The sequence below is a fragment of the Salvelinus sp. IW2-2015 genome, unplaced genomic scaffold, assembly GCF_002910315.2.
Source record: "Salvelinus sp. IW2-2015 unplaced genomic scaffold, ASM291031v2 Un_scaffold2899, whole genome shotgun sequence".
Classification (NCBI taxonomy): Eukaryota; Metazoa; Chordata; class Actinopteri; order Salmoniformes; family Salmonidae; genus Salvelinus; species Salvelinus sp. IW2-2015.
This window is the reverse complement of record NW_019944197.1, coordinates 61,447-68,080: the sequence shown is the minus strand read 5'-3', so window position 1 is coordinate 68,080 and position 6,634 is coordinate 61,447. Positions and strand designations below refer to the sequence as shown.

At 40.5% G+C, this 6,634-nt stretch overlaps 1 protein-coding gene across 1 annotated transcript in view; it reads left to right on the top strand.

Annotated features, from left to right (window-relative positions):
- Positions 1 to 6,634, top strand: part of LOC112074951 (CDK5 and ABL1 enzyme substrate 2-like) — a gene marked incomplete at its 5' end in the record, with an annotated part of 20,686 nt that overhangs the window by 11,342 nt on the left and 2,710 nt on the right. The gene's annotated exons all lie outside the window — the stretch shown is intronic.

Below are 6,634 nucleotides of genomic sequence, written 5' to 3'. Positions count from 1 at the left end.
ACCTCAGAGAGTCAGGGCACACCCGTTAACCCCCCCCCCCCACACACACACACAAAAGTTGACACCACCAAATGGTTCCGGGGCTTTGGGGTTGTTTGGGCTGGGAATCAGTCACCTGCAGTGTTCTGGCCCCAGACTGCCACCCATAATATATACAGTTCTGGTTGGCGAGGAACCGTCCATCAGGAAACTTATCGTCATGACACCAAACTGCGATAACGTTGGCGCGAATCTTTCACCACTCGAGATTCATATCCCTAAATGGGATGAGTAAACTGAAATATTCAGACAATACCGTGTAATCGACACACACCACACACACACACAGACACAACTACACACACACACACACAACACATCACACACACACACACACACACACACACGACACACACACACACACACACACACACACACACACACAACACACAACACACACACACACACACACACAACACACACACACAACTTTCTTACATCGAATCAATTCTCCAACAATCACACAAACTAGCATTGTATTCTATAAGGAGCACAGCTACAGGGTCTGTCGAAGACTCGCGTGAACTACGAATGTGTGTACATTCCTTCCAAAGGGCGGGTAATGTGAATGTCTTGTAACGTGGGCTAGATTAGATTTTGTACCGCCACCCCCTCACCTTCGATCCATTCTCTCTCTCTCTCTCATCCGCTTGTCTTTCCTTAACACCCCAAGGCTGGAAACACATAACCGGCCTTCTGATGGCATTATCCCTATTTCCCTGTTTAGTCTGGAGACGAGAATAGTGCAAAAAAGAAGATAAAAAAGGAACGTCCTTTCGGAGTCTTCCTGAAAAATATGAACAGCAACGCTATGTGTAAATAAACAGAACACATGAAGGGTGTTGCTCACCGTGGTCCAGATGTGTCCATGTAACCATCCAGAGATCAGAATATATCTCAGACACTGTGTTGTTGTGTTTTATTGACTCTCACCTGGTCAGATTGTGTCTATGTAACCAATCCAGAGATCAGAAATATAATCTCAACACTGTGTGCTTGTGTTTATATTGAACCTTAACCAGAGGTGACGCGTTCAGCCGGCCTCCAAAAAAAGCGGGTAACGCTAACAGATAGCCATTGGAGGGTTCTGGATTCTACAGAATCTGTAGACTAGGAACACACCTGAAACAGAGGTGATCATAGTTACCTGGGAGGTGAGACAGAGGGTTCTGCTAGATATTCACTTACCGAAGACTGAAATCTCATTTGGAAGGTTGTGTAAATAGATATAAAGGCACAGGCGGGGGAAAGAGTGAACCATGCGCTGTGATACAGTGGATAAACATTTGGAATACAAGTCAAGTATATGTGTATGATACATCTTTCCTGGTGTGTGTGTGTGCGTTGAGACGGTGTGTGTGTGTGTGTGTAGTTATGTATGTGTCCAGACTTGATCGGCAAAAGCCGGAGCGAAACCCAATGATTCCTACACCCATTTAGTTTTTAAAAAAAAAAAAACATTTGTCTCTAGACGAAATTAAGAGAATCAATCCAGTTGTACCGTTGGAGGACTACGGCAGTCTAGGAATGAAGTCAAGAAAACAGTGGAACGAGGAACCTGAGCAAAATGTCGAAACCTGCCATATGTAAGAGCCTTAATGTAGAAACTATTAGGTTCTAATAGGACCGTTAGGTCCCAAATAGGAATGCCATTAGGAACAAAGCATTATCTAGAGCTCGAAACCAGTGCAGTAATGGTGAAACTGAGAGAACAATGGAAAACATGAGTACCAGCGAATCAGAAAGTGAAAGATCTTACACTTACATTATATGTTCAGCAATAAACAGAATGGGAGCAACGATTAATAAAATAAACTCCCACCTACCACAAGTAAGGGAAACACTGCCTTGCGACGCCTAGAATTCATTAGCAATTCAGTCTCAACAACACTGAAATGCTATAAGGGCAATTTCAGACTGTAAGTAACCACCTACCACCAGGATTAGGAATTAGCTGTAGACTAGAGATATGAAGTTCTCTATCAGAGCTGGACAGGTACAAGCAGGGACCAACCCCACACCCCCCCGGAACACCACCCTAGGAGCATCCAATATTGCTCTCTGGGAGAATCCTGTTCCATGGTCAAATTGTTCCAGAAGTGTGACGGTCTGTAGGAGTTATCCTGCATGTTGGCGGGAGACATTTTACCCGAGGGGTGAAAACTGCATACAGCTCCTAGCAAAGAAGATTTATCTAACCTCCAAGACAATCAAGAGTCAAACTTGGACACAAACGATCACAAAAAAAAAACTCTGACAAAACAAGCTTTACTATTTTGTCTTTGATTTTTTTAAGAACACGTCCTTAAATGTCGCCTTTGACATAAAGATACGCTGGATGACAGCGGCTATCATTGAGGGACATATTTATGATAGAGTAGTGCAGATAGAACCCACAGAGGCATTCACATTATCCGTAATACGTCTGGAACATGAATTACCATTAGCAGGGAAAACGATTGGCAGGAGCTGGGAAAAAACCATCTGTAGAGTGATACTGGTTATATGGCTTGCCAAGCCACAGAATACAATGTGCCCCAGACCAAAAACAGAATGCGCTAACACTCTTAAAATCCTCCAAGGTTCCGCAACACATTAGCCAAGTCAACTAGCACTTCACATGAAGGTCCATGCCAAACTTGCAGGTGCCAGAGCAGGCTTTATGCTCTAAAGCAGGTTAAAGACTTCGTGTTTAACTTTATTGCTAGAGCAAATTATGTGTGAGGAATGCATAAGCTAATGTAAAAATATGCCTAATAATCTGAGCAGATGGTGTTTATTTATGCTAAATTTCAAACATTGATTGGGATGCATAGTCTCTGAATAATTCTATATCAGTGGTTTGGAAAAATTACTCCCATTATTCCTTTTGTTATACTTGATTAAAAGTAAAGCAGAGACTAACTTATAGAAAATGACCTCAAAGTAACAAAGTTGACAAAAGTCCGCCAAGTAAAAATACTGACTTGAGTAAAAGTCTAAAAGTATTTGGTTTTAAAATTACTTAAGTATCAAAGTAAATGGAATTGCTAAAATGTACTTAATAAGGAATCAAAAGTAAAGTATAAAAACCATTTCAAATTCCTTATATTAAGCAAACCAGACGGGACGTAATTTATTTTCTAATTGATGGAATAGCCAGGGGCACACAAAACACTCAGACATCATTTACAAAACTAAGCATTTGTGTCTGTGAGTTTGCCATTTTAGAGGCAGTAAGGATTGACCCAGGGATGTTTGGTCTTGATAAGTGTGTGATATTGCGACCATTTTCCGGGCAAAATGTAACAGGTATTTTTTGCGGTGTCAGGTGATAAATGTGCAGAGTAAAAAGCATATTATTTTCTTTTAGAACGTATTAATGAGTAAAAGTAAAAGTTAGCAAAAAATATAAATAGTAAAGAGTAAATAATACAAGATTACACCAATCCAAAAACGAAACTAATACCAGTTGTACTTTAACAGTCATTTTTAACTTAAGTACTTTTTACACCACTGTTGGTCTATATGCATTACTTTCATACTAATATGTAAATATACATTTAAGGGAAATACATTTCATCATGGTTAAGACATTAATATTGAAGTTTAGGATTTAAAAGATAAGGATTTAAAAGATAGATAAGAGTGGACAAAGCGTGCACTGCATAAAAACACATGCCAAGGGTCATACATGGCTTGGTTCCAATTGTTATTTACTTTAAAAGCATGCTTGCTAAGACCATAATTTATTGGAGTGCTTTTGACTAATATATATGTAAAACATGCAATGATTACATACATTTGAGTGGTTTGAGACAGATATTACTGTTGTGATTTATGACACTAACATTCAACCTATACCATAATGAATGCACGGACTTTTTTCTTCTATCTTGCTTCTCTTCTCTTCCCGGACATTCCAGTATACACTGACATTGACTGATAATAGGAAGATAAGAAAAGACTTCACTTATGATGATAAGTCAAATTCAATAAAGACTCCCTCAGTTCGCTGATTTACATGCACGAGATTTCTTAAGAGGACAGAATATACATTTCTCTTATTATTGGTAAGATAACAGACCGTTTTTGGAAGAAAAAAATACATATATTGAACAAGGCAATGTTATTTAAAAAACAAATTATTATTACAAATGACGGCCTTTATTTTTTCTTATGTGAGGGAAACACAGTGGCGGGTAACTGCCTTGTTCGGTGTGACATTAATTACAGATTTTTCCCTTTCAGTTTCGGTTTGGATCGATTGTCTAGCAAACTCTTTCTGGTTACTGGCCCAATTGATCTAAACCTGCTCGTTGCCTACAGTGGTTGCTATAATTGTGTCGCTTTGAACTAGTTTTTTTGACACATTTCTTTGGTTCTACATTAAACGATATGTTCACTACTAAGTTCAAAATTTGTGCATGTTGAATGAAAGAAACATATACCATTCAATATAGTGAATTGGGCACGTATTAGAACTTTGCTAATTTATTGATACAGGTTTAGAAGTATTATCGATATCAATAATTAGCTAATCGAAGTCGTTTTCTTGCTGAGTTTCGTTGTTGCTAATAGTATAAAGCATGTATAGGCCGTTATAAACATTGTCGCATTGAATTTGTTAAAATGTAGTTTGTGAACTCTCACAGATATGGTTGAGGGCCAGATTGGGAATTTAGCCAGGACACCGGGGTTAACACCCCTACTCTTACGACAAGTGCCATGGGATCTTTAATGACCTCAGAGAGTCAGGACACCCGTTTAACATCCCATCCGAAAGACAGCACCCTACACAGAGCAGTGTCCCCAATCACTGCCCTGGGGCATTGGGATCTTTGTTTAGACCAGAGGAAAGAGTGCCTCCTACTGGCCCTCCAACACCACTTCCAGCAGCATCTGGTCTCCCATCCAGGGACTGACCAGGACCAACCCTGCTTAGCTTCAGAAGCAAGCCAGCAGTGGTATGCAGGGTGGTATGCTGCTGGCATTGCTTATCAACTGCCCTCTTCAACTCTTCAACTCAGCCCACGGGTTTTCGATTGGATTGAGGTCCGGTGACTGAGATGGCCTTGGCAGAACATTGATTTTGTTGTCACAGAACCATTTCTGTGTGGATCTTGACGTGTGTTTTGGGTCATTGTCCTGTTGGAAAGTCCACATACGGCCAAGTCCCAGCCTTCTGGCAGAGGCAACCAGATTGTCAGCCAAAATTGCCTGATACTTGGTGGAATTCATTATGCCATCAATCTTAACCAGTGCCCCTGGACCTCTGGAAATAAAACAGACCCAAAACATCACTGACCCACCACCATATTTCACCGTGAGTATGAGGTGCCTCTCCTTGTATGCATCTCTGTTTCGACGCCAAACACGCCGATGCTGTATCTGACCAAAACGTTACATTTTGGTCTCATCTGACCAGAACACCTTCTTCCAATCATAATTGAAATGACGTTTGGTAAACTCCAAGCGCTTGCGTCTGTGTCTTGGGGTCAGAAAGGTCTTTCTTCTGGCAACCCTTCCAACGAGCCTGTGGTTGTGGAGGTGGCGTCTGATGGTGCTTTTTGAACCCTGGTGACCCCAAGACGACACCAAGGCCTGCAATTCTTTCACAGTGATTCTTGGGGATTTTGTTGCTTCTCTCACGATCCTCCTCCCTATCCTGGGGGACAAAATGGATTTGCATCCTCTATCCATGAGGTTTTCAACTGTTCCATGTCTTTAGAATGTTTTAATAATTGCCCTGACAGTACTCAGTGGTATATTCAATCGTTTGTGGATCTTCTTGAAGCCATTACCAGATTTATGAAGGTCTACGACCACCTGTCTCTTCTGAACTGCCAGTTCTTTTGTTTTCTTCATGGTGTTGGATGACAAAGGGATATTGCATGTGTGTTACCTAATTTTTATACCCTAGTGAAACAGGAAGTGATGTAATGGCTCAATATAGTTTCTTAACACTTAGATAAACTTAAATAAGTGGAATATAATTCCTGGTTTACTTTTGGTAGATGTTATTTACAATAATATTTAAGGGTGCCATTAATTGTGAAACCTTGATTTGGAGGACATTGATTTTTATTTAAATCAATAAATGATTGTGGTGGGTTCCATTGAAACATTAATATCGTACAGTATTTTTCACATGTTGGTATTCTGAGTTTATCTCTATAATGATATGGTTTATATTGTTTAAAGTATTGTTTGTGCATTGCCAGTCAGGGGTGCCAGTAATGTTGGAGCCCTCAGTACCAGGGCTGTATTCAGGCTGTGATACCAGACTCTATGGAATGGTACACTGTGTATACTGGAAATATATATTTATTAACATGTACAGGTTTATTTTACTAGTATACACAGTGTACAGTACAGGAGTCCATTCATGTAAAGATATCATTATTAGATATCATTAATGGACCTCCTTGTCATTGTGCCAACCAAAAACACTATACAGAAGTTAAATATTGTCTCTCTCTCCCTCTGTCGCTCCCTCCCTCTTTCCCTCTCTCCCTCTCTCTTTCTCTCTCTCCCTTTCCCTCTGTCCCTCCCTCCCTCTTTCCCTCTCTCCCTTTCTCCCTGTCCACCTCTCCCTTTCTCCCTCCCTCCCTAT